Here is an 18,175-nt window from a genome sequence, read left to right on the forward strand (position 1 = left end):
AAGTTCAGCGACAAATAAACGTCAGTTTTTCTCAAAACTATGGATTTTTAGGATCAATTTTCAAAGTTAACAAATATTTTACAAGAAACCACGTTTTTGTTGTCCTTAAACAAAAAGGGCCTTAGAGTGATAAAAAAAAAACTGGTTTCTGGTATGGGCAAATCTATGCTGGTACGGGAAAATCTATGCTTAGCGAAGGCAATATTATATTAGACAATTTTTTATCCAGTTGAGCTAAGTACCTACAAGACGCGGGGGAAACCACTGACGCAAACTAGACTCATCATCATCCTCCGAGCCTTTTCCCAATCATGTTGGGGTCGGCTTCCAGTCTAACCGGATTCAGCTGAGTACCAGTGCTTTACAAGAAGCGACTGCCTATCTGACCTCCTCAACCCAGTTACCCGGGCAAACCGATACCCCTTGGTTAGACTGGTGTCAGACTTACTGGCTTCTGACTACCCGTAACGACTGCCAAGGATGTTCAATGACAGCCGGGACCTACAGTTTAACGTGCCATCCGAAACACAGTCAATGGTGTCTAAGATATACTTAGAAAGTACATACAAACTTAGAAAAGTTGCATTGGTACTTGCCTGACCTGGGATCGAACCCGCGCTCTCATACTTGAGAGGTTGGTCCTTTACCCAATAGGCCACCACGACTGACGCAAACTAGACTATATCATCAATAATGAACTGAATAGATATTCTGTCAAAACCTTCTTAGAAACAGACAGACATCAAATATTCCAGCAACACATTATGCCTACTATATAAATATTTATATCCACATATAAGTCACAATACAAAGAGAGCTCATTAACATTAGCCAAGAAGGCATTAGAGATTATTAGATTTATTAACACGCAAAGGTCAGTTGGCTTAATGAAAATGTGTGACGTCACAAGCTTACGACTAATGATCACGCGATTATATTATGAGGGTATTATAATATGACGACTTTGAGTATATTTTTCGTATTATAAATGATAGGAACTATTTATTTTTATGTGTGGGTTATAAATAGATAGCTTTTGCCAGTGGTTTCATCCGCATAAAATATATAAAAGTTAAGTAAATAGTTGAGATAAGTAAATGAGCTTAATACTGAAATATTTTTCAAATCGGACCAGAAGTTGCTGAGATTCAGGCGTTCGAGCCAACATACAACCAAACTCTTAAGCTTGGTAATCTGTACTATATTTAAAGATATGATTTAACTTTTAAATTCATATTCTCATCGAAAAGTATACCTCAGCAAGATGCTTTTATACAATCACCAAACTGCCACAATTGGACACATAAAGCCCATTTGACCAAAAACCCGAATAAAATTACCTTCCACAAAATAAACGAACCGCTAATACCAAACCACGAAATACCTTCAAAAAATATAATCACAAAACATATTTTTTTCCCATCAAAGGAGAGGAATAAAAATAAACATGACATTTTCGAGTTGACAAGGGTACAAAGTTTGGACGTCTGCTCCACCTGAGACGGATCCTGGTAAGCTGTGAGCGATCGATGGAGGTGAGGGATTGCCCAATCCTGTGTTATGAGCGAAAATTTGTGATTGTATGAAGAACCTATAAAAGTTGTGGAAGAATATTGTACGAGTAAGGTAACTAGCTGTACCTCTTGTTGCAAGGGGCCTATTTCCCGCACCCTGACAAAAAGTAGCTAATACACAAAAATGGTTCTAAAGACAGTACCATTGATAAATGTTTTCATTGGTTGAACTGAACCTATGAACTTTCATTGATTTCAGAATTCAAACAGAATTCCGACATTTTCTTGTTTTGTGTCTTCCAAAATATGGACTGATTTAATATAGCGTAACCACCCTGTAGTACCATGTGTAGGTATCCTATTTAGAAATTGTGATTTTAGTAGACAGCCACACAATGACCATTGACCTATTTTAAGAGACTTAGCGCCTTTTGTTTTAGTCGTAATGAGAAGTGAATGTTACAAAAATGTCAAACAGATTTGGTTGATCAGGCGCTATATTGTTGGATGAAATTCCAATGTACAAGAGAGACAGAATAAATAACACCATTACGTTTACTCACAGAGATATAAATACTGTTCTTATATTCTTTTTAATGTTGTTATAAATGCCCTCTGTTCCATTATTTGCCATTTTACATTATCATTAATCTGCCCACCTTAAAACATGGGCAGGATAATGAGAATCTCATTCACTCTACGTTCATCCCTCCCTTTCTTTATTAAAATGAAAAAAGTGTAAATTATGACAAGGTAAGCTCCACCGTCCTTCGGAACCAATTTACAAGTAAACCCTATATTGGGTTTAAACACAATCTTTTCGGATTATTTATGGGAGATTTCGCGCAGAAATATGACCGGTCTCCTTGACCTGAAAAATATTGTAGTTATTACCCCACCCGGGTCTTGGAGACCGCTGATTTTGTATTCAATGATATTAGGGGTGTAGTGAAGATAGTGATACGCGGAGCGGGAAATAATGTTGCTACCTGATTTCTGATAAGGGTCATAATTATTGTCGTGTAGACCCATGTCACCCTTGATACTGGAAACAATGAAAAAGTCGCATAACTTCTTCTACGAGGCATGTTTTAGTTTGATCAAAATTTGAACTATATTTAGAACAGGAGGTATCTAAGTGTATCTGATTAAAGAAAATGGTACGAAGGACTATCTAATCGGCAACAATTTTTGACCATATGGGTGGGTGTATGTGGATTCTGGACTGACAACGAAAAAATCGCTGATAGGAAAAACATGCTTTTTGCTCCACTTATCAATATCATCTACCCCTAATACTCCAAAGGTTCGTCTAAGCCTTTCCACTCCGATAATAACCAATTTGACCCTGATACCTACAGGACAGATAAACCATAGAGGGTGTTCTAGAAATTTTCCGAAGTCTTCAAAGACCCTACATAAATTCGTAGATTTAATTCGGAATATCCTCTGTAGGACCTCGTAAAACATGATTTTATGAGATTCTTGTAAATGGGCGACGATTTTTATTAGGATAGGATTGTATTGAAAGTTTGGACTCTTCTGAAGTTGGCCAGTTTTGTGGTGATTTTTTCGTTTCGGGGCAAGAATCTATACAAATATTATAAGGGCTGAAGCATTTGTCGGTTTGCTTCTTTGACAGTGCTATTTTCAGAAACGACTAGATCAATGTAAAAAGTGTTAGATAGCTCATTTATCTAGATGCTGGTCAAACCAATACACGAGAAGCTAGTGGAAAATTAATTTTCGATATAAAAAGACGCTTATTAAGGAATCCATAAATGTATAATTTATTAAATCCAGTACCTACTGAACAAAAACTTTCACTCTGTACCTACATTCTAACATACTAAAACATTATGACTATGTACATGCGGTCTGAAACGGTCCCACAGCCATGTATTGTCGCCATTAAAACTCCATTCGCTGCATAAAGGAGCACTGTATGCATAACCTACATACGACTAAGCACCGCTTGGTTTGGTACGCATATAAACTTAGAGCATTTAACTATGGACACGCCATTGTCGAGCCCCACTGTTAACGAGACAAGACCGCTTGTCATATCTTCAGACCTACTCGTAAATGTACCTATGTATATAGTGTCTCAAGTTAGTTCATTTTGTCGTGTGTATGAATAATGGTATCCTAGCCGATCTTGTCCGCCTTGGCGTGGCTGTTCTCATGTAAACAAATCAGGCAGCTGCGCAAGACAAATTATAGTGCACAAGCATTGACGTAGAAACAGGTGCCGTCCCTGTTTTTTCACTCTCATATGTGAATATGACTCGACCGGAGAGAGATCAGGCAGTCATATATACCAATGTGATCTAAAATGTATGAGTCAGCTATCACTATTTGTTACATTACTTTGCCCCTTGCGAAAACTGACTAGATTTGTGGTCGTTCTGGTTGGTTCAATGCTCTATACATATAACTGTTCTCCTGTTTTCGTTGGAAAATCTACGTTTAAACGACGTGGTGAGGACTGAAACGTTTTTATAACGGTTATTCTTTTTAAAATCTTTTTGCCGCTATGAAAGAAATAGGAATAGAAATGGGAATAGTGTTCTGTGCATGTGTTTCAGAATTTTCTGAATCAATGAATAGCATAATTACTAACAGTATAGATGCAAAAGAAACTCTGCTTGTCTGTCCTACTTTCACGCCAAACTACTGAACTGTTTTAAATGGGTTTACTAAAGCCTGAAGATAAGCCAAAATCACAGGATACATACAGTAGTTCTAATGATGTTTCAAAATATTTCAAATAATCACAAATTCATACTAAAATCCTCACAAACTCTTCAAACAAATATTGGAAATATAGAAACAAGCGGTTCAAGTGCCCACTTCGCGTATATGGGAGTCCGAATGGATTTAAATAATGCTATCCTATTGGCAAGTGCGTTCGATCCGCTCAGTATTGAAAACTATGGGCGAGAAATAGTTCATAACAATTCCTTATAAAGCTAAACATATTTGTGCAAATTAGCCGAAATGTCTTATAATGTAATTAGTATCATAACATTAAGTTCTCATTTACAACAAAAATATGTACATATATGCCAGGTTATTTATATAGGTTATTAAAAAATATAAAAGAGGTACCTAAATATAACTAAAAGGACACAAAAAATTCTTCCTCACCGCTGTCGACTGGGACTGTGCTCAAAACTGGCTGTTGATACAAAACATTTTTTTTTTAATATGCAAAAATCAAACAAATATAGAAACAAGTATACTTGTAATTGTAAGTAGCCACTTCACATATATAGGAGTCCGAATGTATTTAAATAACGCCATGGGTACTAGTGGCAAGTGGCTTCGACTCACTCAGTATTGAATTTACATTCTGCTAGTATCGTTGGCTTTTAGCCAGATTTTCCCCTGATGAGTTATAGCGCTCATATTTGTCTTTTCCGACTACTTTTTTGTTGTACTTAGTAGAGGTTAGGTCTTGGTTCATTTTTGGCTGTCTGGGTTGTTAGAAAGATTTTAGTACCTAATGGATGTTGTTTTGTGTTGTGTCTGGAAGAAAATTGATGTTGGCTTCGCATTTGAACTTCTTATATTATTTGTTATGCTCGAGTTGTTAAACAGCATTTTTCACCGTGTGAAAAGGGTTTTGCATTAAATATTTTTAAGTATTATACCTTCACTTATGGGTAAATACGGGAAATTATTTGTTGTGTAAAATAAATAATTAATAGTACTTCAGGGGCCATATTTTAGGCCCTGTAATAATTTGAAGATTGAGCAATAAACCATAGTAAAAAAAAGTGAAAATGACAAGAAGTCAAGTCCATTTAAAAGCGTGTTGTCAAGCAATACCAAAGAAGTCCTTTAAAATAAACTCTTTTGCATTCTTGCTATCTTACAAAAATACATATCTACCCACACGATCGTAACGCTATCTTTAAAAGGCCTTCGAGACATTTCTGAACGTTCAGAAATATCCTTTTTTTATCAAATTCTTACGATAGCATCAAAGATAAGGTCAATTCACCCACCATTTGAAGTTATAATGTACCCCAGTTATTATGGGTAACGGATTTCCGTATCCGAACCCCGGAGTTTATTATAATGCCTTTGATGTTTTTTTTCTAGTTCCGGGGTCCATTTTTATAAAGGGGTCTCTGATTTTCACGGTGGAACTATTTTCGAATTTTCGATTGAAGCCAATAAATAGTCCTTGTGTATGTAGAACTTTTAAGCGGTGGTGATCGGAGTTTTTGAAACCAAATTAATATTGAACAAAAAATTTTGAAGCTGTAAATTTTTCCTTAACATGGAGTATAAAGCTATTACTGAGAAATTCTACATGTTAAAAACTTAATCAAACTTTCCTTAACTTACGCCAACGAGTAAGCCTACCGACTACCTTACATTATTAAGTAAACCTTTTGAAGAATATTTCGTTTTTAACTTCAATACAAAATTACTGCAAGCCATTCTAGTGAAACATAAGCATAAATTAGACTTCTATCAAATGAATATATTTGTATAGTTGCAACAAATAAAACAAATAATCTCGCACCCAATTAAAGTACCCTATTGTCTTTCTAGAAGAAAACTAGCTCCACACAAAAACAAAACAAGATCAAACTAAATGAAAGTCAAGAAAAACATGATTAAAATACAGAAAATAAAGTACATTGAGACTCAGCACAAATTAAAACTGCAATAAAACTGTTAGTACGAAGCGAATGCAATTATCAGACTCATATAATTTCATTGGGGTATAAAAATTCAAAGTTAATTAAACTAGCTGGGGGTTGAACTCAAACACACCCCTTACAATCTTAACTCACGATCCGTGACCAATTTTTTAATTGAAATAACCGTATTGCCACCTTCTGGGTGCCTATTATGTTGTTTATACAATCGTACAAGGTAAATGGATTTTTTTTCACTCTCAAAATAGGTGTATTTTTTCATTATTTGCGTAAAATTATTCTTTGATATAATTGACAAATGTTTCGTGGTTTTATGTATAGGTTTTGACGTTCAAAAAGCATATTTTGCAGCCATATATGTTCATAACATGGTTCATAAAATCATTATTTACAAATCCATAAACATACGTACATAAGAAAGTATGTTTTTTTCAATAAGCTACCTTTCTGCAAGTCCCTCAAAATCCACTATATATTCGATCAATATTGCACTAACGTCACCAAGCACCGACTATCACTAACCAATACAAAGCACACTTACCTTAAAGCTTTTACACTTCACACTCAATCACTAATGACTTTCAGTTAACTACACAGCAATTTGCTCAAACTGCAAAGTGCACACAAATTAGCTATCAAACTACGTCATAAAGAACCTTCAACCTTTGCGAGCGACAACTAAAATTCAATATCGAACAATTATCGAACGAGAAATCGCTTTGATAATAGTCCCCCAGTTTGCAACATTAATAGGGCTGTCCCAAGTTCACTTTTAGATACGTAATCTTAATTACCTTTGGAGTTAGATATTTTATAGGCGGTGTGTGATGTACAACGGGCGAATAAACACTCAATTACAATGAAACAAATATCATTCTTTTTAGTAAGGCTTAAAGTTAAGTAACATTTGAGTATTTTTCCGAAAGATTCTTGCTGTTTTAAAATTATCAAATCATTTTGAGTGTCTGGTATCAGGGATACTCTGACAGTTTCGCCAACATCTGGTTTGTTGCATGTATGTTTGTGTATCCTAACTAATATTATACAGTTTAGCCTTCAACCTTTGCGAGCGACAACTAAAATTCAATATCGAACAATTATCGAACGAGAAATCGCTTTGATAATAGTCCCCCAGTTTGCAACATTAATAGGGCTGTCCCAAGTTCACTTTTAGATACGTAATCTTAATTACCTTTGGAGTTCTGTGTCACTAGTGTTAAGGGAAGACGTTTAAGGAAAAATAGATGTGGAAACCTTGGAAGTTTTTTGTACTTTTTTCTTTTTTTCTTTCGATTAAAGGAAATGAAAGTTATGCTCGTATTTTGTGGTGTTATTTCTGAGTATCAACAGGATACTTTTTTTCGTGAATTGTGGCTACTTTAGGGTTTTCGTAGAAGCGTATTTTTGATATATTCTTTGAAAATAAAACGTCATAACCAGATTATTTTTATGATTGGCTTTACTTTTAAACAAAACTTTATTTATCATGGGCGCTTCTGAGTATTTGATCCCTTTGTAAGAGTCATGTTGACTACATGAACGACCTTATCCTACGAAACAAAATATTTTATACAAATTAAATAAATATAAAGTACCTACTACACATATTATTTAATTGTTATTAAGAATGTTGCCTGTAACATGATGGCAAATAGAAAAGTATGGAAGGAGAAAACTAAAATTGGGATAAAGCAGGCAGGAGGATGATGATTTTATAATTGTAATTTTTTTCTTAACATTCACATTTTTCTTCACACCGAAGTCCAAATGCTCCAATAGCTCCCATAACTAACGGAAACTAATAATATATTATAACGGCTACTACATCATTCAAGCACAATATGGTCATTACGTATCCCTCGCTAATTAATGTATGGCGCACTTCGTTGCCTAGGTTAATATCTGAAATGGACGGCTGTCTGTATTGATGGCATGTTCATAATACACATGAATCTATGATATTATATTTAGGTAGTGAATACAGTGGCCGAATACTGATCCTCCACTATTTGATGATGACTTTAGGTAAATTGCTGCTACGGAAAGATTTTCAAAGGTAATTAAATTGAAGACGTTTGTAGTTTCCTAACTAAAATTGAAGCTACCCATAGGGCATAGAAGTTATGGTCAAGTGGTCAAAACCCCTGCATCTCAAGTACGTATGTGCAGGTTCGATTCCAGGTCAGACAAATACCAATATATTTTTTTCTAGGACAATTATGTGTTTTCTACGTCCATCTTTTATATCAGTGACAGGCGAGGAAACCGTCTAGAGAGACCTGGATTTTAAATTCTTTGAACAAGCGTGGTGATTAACGTTAATTCCTTGTCTAAATGAGAACAGGACTGTGCCTTGCAATGATATGAAAAGTTGATGATGATATAGCTATCAGAATTATATTTTCTATTTCATGTACTTCGTAACAGAATAACCTGCATATAGTTTTCATTCACATTCGTTCATGATCACAGCCCTACACACGTCATTACAGTTCGTTAGGTACACTAATTGATTCAGAACGGCCGGCACCGCAAGTAACGCCGCCAACCTTTGAGTTTGATATTTGTTGCATGTGTAACTTTATAGCAGGGTTGTACCTACTTCTTGAGGTAGGCAGAGATGTGGAATGCTAATTTACTTTGCAGGTATGGGGTAAAAACTATACACTGGATATTTTGATGAGAGTGAAAATCGTTCCATTATTTTGAAAGGAAAATAAATTCCGTTTAGGAATTTCAGGCATTAATTTTACTGTGTGTCTTATGTAATTTTGATAAACATCTGCATAATATTGTTGTATTAGTTGGAAGACTCAAAAGACCGAGAGGTGCGAAGACAAATTGGGGAGGCCTTTACCCAACAGTGAAATTATTCAGGCTATGAAAACAAACACTATACCAACATACTGTTATATAGGAACCATTTAATAAAAATTACATCTTTTCTAAACTATTAAGATTTCTGTTTTTACAAGAGGAGGCAAATTTTGCAAATCACTCAACTTACTGAATATAAACAAATCCAGGAAAAACTTTAAACAAAAGCAATACTTCCAAAATAACTATAAATAAAATACAAAATGACAGTGACGTATTTCTTCCACGTGCGTGTCATGAAAGCCGAGTAAGGACTTACGTAGACTATATTTATACAGTATATCATAATATTGAAACGTAGTGGATTATGAAGCCATTTTAAACGGGGTGCGTTTCTGAAGGGGATGGTTTATAGACGACGAAGAAGTTATATTTTTATCTGAGAATATATTTTTGCTTTGAATGAAATACTCTGTCTTGTTGGCCTGGTAGTTAAATGCAACCGTGAACAGTTGACTGTTGAGTTAGATTTTTGGAGTGAGTCAAGTTCTTCAACAAATCTATACAATATTGTGAAGTTTGTTTGTTTATTTGCTGGAATACGCTAATCTCAGGAGCCAAGTTGAAAAAATTCGATAGTTGGCATTTTTTTTTAGAAAATCTTGTTTCCAATCACTTGGTATGAAACCGCCTAAGTTCCTGCTAATGTGCACACTACCAATCATCTTAATACACATTTATGAGCCAAACTAGCTCGTGCCAGCGGTTTCACCCGCATCCCGTGGGAACCTCAGCACGAACCCGGATAAAAAGTAGCCTATAGCCTTCCTCGACAAATGGGCTATCTAATACTGAAAGAATTTTTCAAATCGGATCAGTAGTTCCTGAGATTAGCGCGTTCAAACAAACAAACTACCCTACGACAAAAAATTTGAAGTGTCCACACTAACTTTACTACTCTTAACCAACACTCTTCATTTTCATGGAGTACAACTGAAATAAACACTTTCTTTGCGTTCAGTAAAGTAATCAAAAACTGCATACATTAGCAACTAGCATTCCATTTTTGTTTCGTTCCATGCTTCCCACTGAAACCTTTAATTAACTTTATTTGTGGGCAAATTAGAATGCTCTTTTAAATCCAGCGGTTAGTTGGTTTGTGTGTTTGTCTGTTTGTGTAGTTCATTATCCTTGTACACTGAATAATCAAGTTTGTGGTTAGTTTCCATGTTTATGAAGAAATTAATTTTGTTGATGAAGATTTCAATGTTTGATTAGGTTACTTTTGGTAGAATTTGTGGTGTTGTTTTGGTATTATTTTTGTGATGTAATAGACTTTTAATTTTAGTTATTATTTACGTATATTTCAATGAGTATTCGTTTTTAGTTTACATAATTTTTAGAAATTACACAGCAAAAAAAATACGTTAAAGAAGGATATCCTTAATTTTGCCATGTATTTATTTATGTAGTAGGTCCATAAGCGATTTTGTATTTGAATATGCCTGGACTTCGAGAAACCCTTCATAACACAATTTTCCAGTAAATAACAGCAATATTAATATTCCGCGAAGTCACAAAATGTTCCCATCCGCTTAAAATTTTTACTACAATATGCATAAAGCCCTTTCAGATTTCACGGTTCGCCCGTTTAAAGAATTCTACAGTCCAGTAGCATTTCTTTGAACAATTATTTACGGGCGCATGAACGTATGAAAGGTCATGTCTTTTAAAAAACTATATTATGTGCAATTATTGGAAATCCAATTTAGGAAGCAAAGGGTTTTCTGGAAGTGGTATGAAATGAATCGTGAAACTTTCTTTGAAATTTTTGCTCAATAGTTCTTTGGAATGTGAGGAGTTCTTGCAGAGTCGAGTTTCCGTTTACGAGTGTGAACTTATGTTGTGTTACCTATAGGTATCTGAGTGTGTGTCTGCTGTGTCTTATGGTTTCACCAACGTCCCGAGGGAACTTGTTCCCATATCTGGATAACTTAAAGGTAGTCTACGTGGTTATAGTGTAGCTTCCACATACTGAAAGACTTTTTCAATTCGGTTCAGAAGTTTCGGAGCGCTTATAGCACAAACAAAAAATTGTTTCTTCTTCATTATATTGGTCAGTTTATCATATTAGCGAACTACTACACAAGTTAACTTAGGTGTTATCAACTTTCAAAGAGAAGGTTCTAGGGAAAATGTTACGTGAACATAGATGTTCTGTAGAAAACTAGTACCAATATTAAACAATATTTCAAAATCCATACAAACGCCCTTAAATCAAACTAACAAATCAATGATCTACAAAGACAAATCACGAAACTGGATGACTGAATGAAGGGGCAGGATATATGGATATATAAATCAGACTCGCGCCGGAACTTCGATACGAAGATGTGATTATAGGATAGCTTATATCAGGGGATAGGGATGGGGGATGATATACCGTGATGCGTGAACACGGGAAATTGAGTTAGGCGCCGGATGTGTTTCTTTGATTTTTTCTTCTTGGAGGGTAAGATAATTAGTGGTGTTGACTTTTTGTTATAGTGCGATCTTTGCAAGGTTTATTTTGGTAGGCATTTTATTTTTGCGCAACATGAATGCAATTTGGTATAATGGGTTTAGTAAGTGAGAATTAGATACGGAGAGTCAGTTTGAAGTAATTAGATAAAAAATATATAAACTGAATAAAAAAGCTAACAAAAATACTCGCTGTTTCAAGGGCCTCACGAGGGAACTACTTCCCGCACCTGGATAATAAATAGCTTACGTTCTGTTTAAGGGTCTTGCCTATCTGTCTAACATGAATTAAGATAAAGTTTAAAGACATGTTACCACTACGAAGATTACTAGCCAGTCCTGAATTACGTATCTACATAATCTTTATCACTTTATCACAATTCATTTTATCGTCAAACAAAAACAAAACCTCAAGACAAAACACTAACGATACACGTGTAACAACTGAGTAACAACAGTGTAACAACATACGAACAACTTAAACAACGACTTCTAATGACGTCATAACAATGCCAAAGTATGGGGACATGAAATTTTACGAACGCTGATACGAAGACGCCCGATGTTTGCCGAACGGAGTTTTGAATTTCTTATGAAGCATGTCTATGTGTTCTTTGGTATTAATGACCTAACAATGTACGTATGTTTTATTGATAGACTATCTTTTGGTATGTGTTGGTATTTTGGTCATAATAATAGAAAGACCTTGATGGTAATGGATAGACTTTTTATAAATTCGTCATAACTATGTACCTAAAATTAATTGTGTTTTTATGCCTTATTGTTAACTAGTCAAACGAATTGTGATACGTATAAGCTGAAATGTTGTGACGTATCAAAAAATATGACCAAATTTGCTTTCAATTTAACCTAGTACATAAAATATGGCTTCTAATCTAATGGTACTTGTTAATCTACTTAATTGTACTATTATTATATACGAAAAATTAAGACGACTGACACGTGTTAAAGAAAATGTTTTATACGAATTTTCCTGTTTTTTGAATGAATCTTTCAAACTTTTTGGTATAAGCATTGTAAATTTTCTTTGTAAACTATGTAGATTAAAAATCCCCAGCATATCCCCAGCACAAACAGTGAATCCTTGATCGGAACTGTATTCGAAAACTTTTATTTCAGCCATTTTACTTAACATTCCTCCACCACGTAAGTCAATGATTTCTCATAAAATTTTAGTATGTTACTAAGCGCTCACTTCATATGGAATATAAAAAAATATTTTTCGATCACGTACAAGAATAAGCGGTGTTAAATCTTTAGGAGAAAGATATCTCAAAAATTCCTATAAAGAGGATTTTAAGAGTCTGTACTAAAAATAAATCTATTATTGTACATCTGTGGAGTTTCTTTGTTTGTTTATCGAAAACTAGCTCCTACACGCGGTTTCACCCGCGTCTCGCAATGACTAAGTACTGTTTCCGTAGCGTCCGTTGTGTAGCTGGAAGGTGAAAAAAAATTATCCTATGTCCTTCTCTCGGGTCTTAAATACCTCCACTCTAATTTTCAGCTTAAACAGTTCAGCCATTCTTAAGTTATAAGTAGTGTAACTAAATACGACTTTCTTTTATATAAATAGCTGGTAGGAACTTATATTTAGTAGTTAGAAGGTAAAAGCCCTGACCCAAATTAAATATTATTTGTATTTAACAAATATTATGACAGACATAAGGCACACGGCACACTAGAGGAAAAGTTCAGTTATAATTTTTGTAACAAGTATCAAGCAACATTTTTTTTTAAAACTAAATAGGCAATATTTATATTTTATTCCATACAAAAGAAAATAAAACTCATAATCGGTCGATTATGAGTAGAGTACGAGAACAACATACATAGATAACGTCCCTGTGAAATGACCCTAACTTACATTACTGTGTCCTATTAACTTAAAAGTTTTCAGATAATATATTATCGTTGACCATGGAGGGTAAAACACGTGAAAAGCGGTTCTCATGTACTTACGTCGATAAAGATGTTCGAGCCATATTTCGGCCATTAAAAATCATGCAAACGTGCTCTTTCAACCCAAAATATCAATTTAAACATACTTTTATATACCCAGCTAATACAATAAGTGATGTAATAGCATATTTTGGTGTTATATCGTTTTTGACAATTATGATTTGGCGGATAACTGATATACTTTTTGACGAGAACCTACGAAGATATCAGACCTTAAATTTCCTGTATTTTGCAAGTTATGCCGACTCTTTATTCTATTCTTTTGGTTATATTATGAATTTGGTCCTCCACTTCTTACATTCCAAAGACAGTGTCAAAATGATTTTAATTTTCCAAGAAATTCATAGATTTATTCGCAAAAGTGCATGTTTAAAAAATGTAGTTTGCAGAAATTGGGTTGCTCTCGCATTAATGGGGGGATTTCAAAGCATTGTTGTTATTTATCTTTATATAGTTTATATGCATCCTCCATGGTATATAATTTGTTATGTATTCTATTTATTAAGTCCTGATTATAATACAGTTTATGGTATATGTTTTATGAAATTACTTTTGGATAAGGCTGTGTTGTGGAACGTGAAACTTTTGTTGTCTTTGCAAGGTCAACGCAAAGTGCTATGTAGGCAAATGACAAGAACTTACGGACAAATATTGGATTGTTTTGATGTATACAAAAATGTTTTTGAGTTACCTGTAAGTACTTACAAGATGTTTATTTGTTAGAAAATTGAAATATTGAAAAATACTTCCACACTGGCGGATCTTCCAAAAGAAAACAATAATTGACAACTACAGTTGTGATAGTTGACGTCTAAAACGTCTGATTTTTCCCATTTAGAATGCGTCGTGCGTAGAAAAATCGAGAGTATGCGCGCGATAAATCCGCTAGTGTGAAAGTATTTGCAATAGAAATCTTAATATGATGAATTCATTTCAGATACTCCATCAAACAGTCGAGACATTTTTCGTGTGTTTGTTAAAAGTTCAAGTACTGATTGACTTTTTACATAATTTACATTCAAGAAATCCTGATTTTGTGAGTATTTTAATAGCCTAGAAATACTAGACTAATAGATCATTTCCTGATATCAGTGATGATTTTTATATTTATCGTAAAAATGATTGTTGACTGGTCCAAAATTCAAATTGGACGCTTTATTAGATTTTTTTTGTGTATTATAATAAAATCTATTTCTTTTTTTAGCATATGCCTATTGTACAAGGATTACTTTACATGACAATGATGAAGTGTCTGATTATACAAACAACGCTGTGTTATGTCATCGCATCGTTTTATGGTGCACTGAAGAATGCACAAGACTCCTGTGTTCTTCTGCTGTCGACTAATTGTACAGGTAAAAGTTTTTAATAGTACATTACCTTACATCTTTAACAGCGCTTTCATACAAGCGGATTTTTGTCGCGCGAAACAAAACTGAGCGTAAACGCATGACGTATCGGGCGACTAAAACCCGTCGTTAGGTAGCAAAACTGAGAGTATACACGCAACTTCTTCCGAGCGGTAAAACTCTGTCGTACGAACCGAGCGTTGTCGGTTGGAAATTCCGCCAGTGTGAACGTGCTGTACACGTCATTGTACAGGTATCCGCCCATAACTGATTGATGTCGCTTGGAAAAACCCGAGCCTATAATCCGCTAGTGTGTTAACGCTATAACACAGTAAATAACATAATAACTTCTTTTACAGTTGAAGAAAAGCGGTTATGTAAAAACATACAACGTTTACACCGGGCGTTGTTCAGCAGAATGAGTATATGCGGCATGTTCTACATAGACATCGCTCAGCCAATACGTTTATTGCAAATTGTCACTAATTATATCATAGTTTTGTTACAATTAGAATTTCTGTAATATTGTAACTTAGCTATGTGCGTAAGTTTACTATGTAGAGCAATGACAGCTATCTATTTGTGACTTTTTGGGAAAAAAATATTAAAATTACTTTTATAATAAAAGGAGAATTGAGAATAACATTTGGACTATTCGTTAGCAGTAAAAGAACATTTTAAAGTGTTTTATTTCCGTTTCCCTTCAGGTTGAACTTTAGCTAATTAGGTTATACTATGTCAATATATTTTCATGCATATTTTACTCATGATAACAGTTCTGTCAACGCAGTATGATGCAAACGCCCCTACGGAATTCCATCGAGCAATACATTTTGTTAACACGTATGTCAACGCATTGTTAACTAGGAAAACGAGTCACTAACACAGAAACTATAAACATAGAAATTGTTTGTGTTTGAGAATGTCGAAAAGCTTAGAAAGATAAAGGGTTTTTCTTTGTTCGCTTCAACATGCTTCTCAGGCTCATGCTTCTCTTCATCTCAGGAACTAGGTACCTAGTACAGTTAGAAAAACTATTTTAGTGTTAGATAGCCAATTTATCGAGAAAGACTGTAAGCTATACTGTATACAAGAAGTAGATTCCAGAGGGCGTGGGTAAAGCCGAATACTTTAATTTTCTTATTCTTTATAATGTAATGTAATGAACATTAATTTTCCAAAAAGCATGTAAAATTCATACAATTTTATTTATTTTGCTTTCTTACCACATAAGTATAATAGTCATCTAACAAATATTTATATAGTACCTACGTACAGTTATAACACATTGAAGCGGCATATGGTACTAATGCGCATAGGACATTAGTAAGGCATGGAGCACTAATTAGAATATCGCTATTTGATAAGAAATTCATCGTGTTATGTATGTTTGTTAGTCTGTAGTTTAGCCTAATGCATTCTGACTTCATCTAAATATATTTGAGTCATTAAAAATGGTGGCTGACCTATACAGTTCTGGTGGACAAACACTTAACTAAGTATATAGTTTAGGTTCATGTCATCTATGTTATTAAGTGTACATACATACAAATACATAACATAGAGGACGCCATCGCTTGAAATTATAATTCCTATATAAATAATTAATTACAATAATGTAACAAACCATCAATTAAAAAAATATAGTTCCAAAAAAATAAACCTACACAGTCATTAAGTCAATTAAAACACAAAGAAAGCTACATTAAATAATACAAATACAAACTAAAACACATGAATATATTATGTGCAAAGGAACTTGAAGAAACCGCGACGTATTTCTCACTCCTGTCTATGGAAACCGAACGCCTTTGTTACAGAAACGCAAGTCACTCGAAACATTAGCGAAGGAATGGGGTACTATTCTTGTAGTACTCGGAATTAGACTTCATTCGATATATTAGCTAGTGGACCGCTTTCTTTATTCATCAGATAGAAGTTCACTGTTGATTAAATAATCAGCCCTTAAAGTTGGGTCTATTGATGATTAGATTAATTTAATCTTGTAATAATTAAAAATTCTATGTAATTTTTTGTGATTGCAAAATCAGCCCTTTAACTTGCGTCTATTGATGATTAGATTAATGTAATCTTGTTTTAGGTAAATAAAAATACTATGTCATTTTTTAAGAATCATTTATTTGGTAGGTACAACATATGTAATACCTATTTGAGATGATCATATAACGGCATAAAACAAAACTGTATTAAAAAATATGTAGTGTATTTTTTGTGTGTCTAAATTGTTCTCTCTAACATTTAGAGAGAATAATAGTTACGAAGAATGAACATGACCCATAAAAAATAATGACACAATAGTTCCACAATTTTTCTATTTTATTTTCAAAAATAACTGCACATAGGTACACCGACCTGTATATTTTACGGCTAGCAATAAAACTTGCAATCAAATCAAAAATGTAAACATACAAACAGTCATGTTTACGAGTGATGCATCGATATATGGATTGTGGCCACTGAGGAAGGAAAGATTGCAGAGATACCATAAAGAAGGCAGGTCAGGCGACTTCTTGTAGGTTAGGCAACGTACGGCGGTAGGCATGATCAGTTAATAGAACTATCTATAAAATCTGTCAAAGATTGATTGGTAATTATACTTTGAAAATAATGGGCAGGTTCCATAGAAGAGTGTAAGGGCGGAACTAGTTACGTTCCTCGTCTCTCGACACCCGCATTTTTGCGCGGCATTTTTTTGGGAGATTGTGCGTTATGACATATCTGCTACTCATTTTGTTCCCCATGATCGTAACTTAAATCAAATGTCAGTTTCGTATACTCGTAAAATATCGTGTGTTTAGATAACGAGTGATTTGGTAATTGGGTACCTGGTGAAATATAAAGTAAGTAGTAATCTGATGACTAGAACTACACTACTTCTGGTTGCCAAATAATACATGTTTAAGTATGGACGCGTTAATATATTATTCAAAGAACAGTCAAGATCAAGATTTTGAGGTACCTTGCGTACTTCAAAGAACTGTTTGTGATTATCGCGTAGGTATATAAATCACCAATGCGCACGGGTAAATATGTTCCGTAAGTATTTACAAACTTACATACGTCTCAACCATCATTCTTTTTCCTAAAACTTTATACAAGTTAGTTATTAAGTAAAAGAGAGTAGGTACATTCTAACAGAATATACTTTTATTGTACCTCTATAGGAAAGGTCAAGAAACTATGTATAAGACGCCTTCAATCGATTCTAAATAAAAAAGCTTCACAAAGCTAAGTCTTACAAAGAACTAGCAAACATAGCAACGATATACAAACAACCTTTTTATTACATTTA

This window comes from Helicoverpa armigera, chromosome 2, assembly GCF_030705265.1.
Source record: "Helicoverpa armigera isolate CAAS_96S chromosome 2, ASM3070526v1, whole genome shotgun sequence".
Lineage (NCBI taxonomy): Eukaryota > Metazoa > Arthropoda > Insecta > Lepidoptera > Noctuidae > Helicoverpa > Helicoverpa armigera.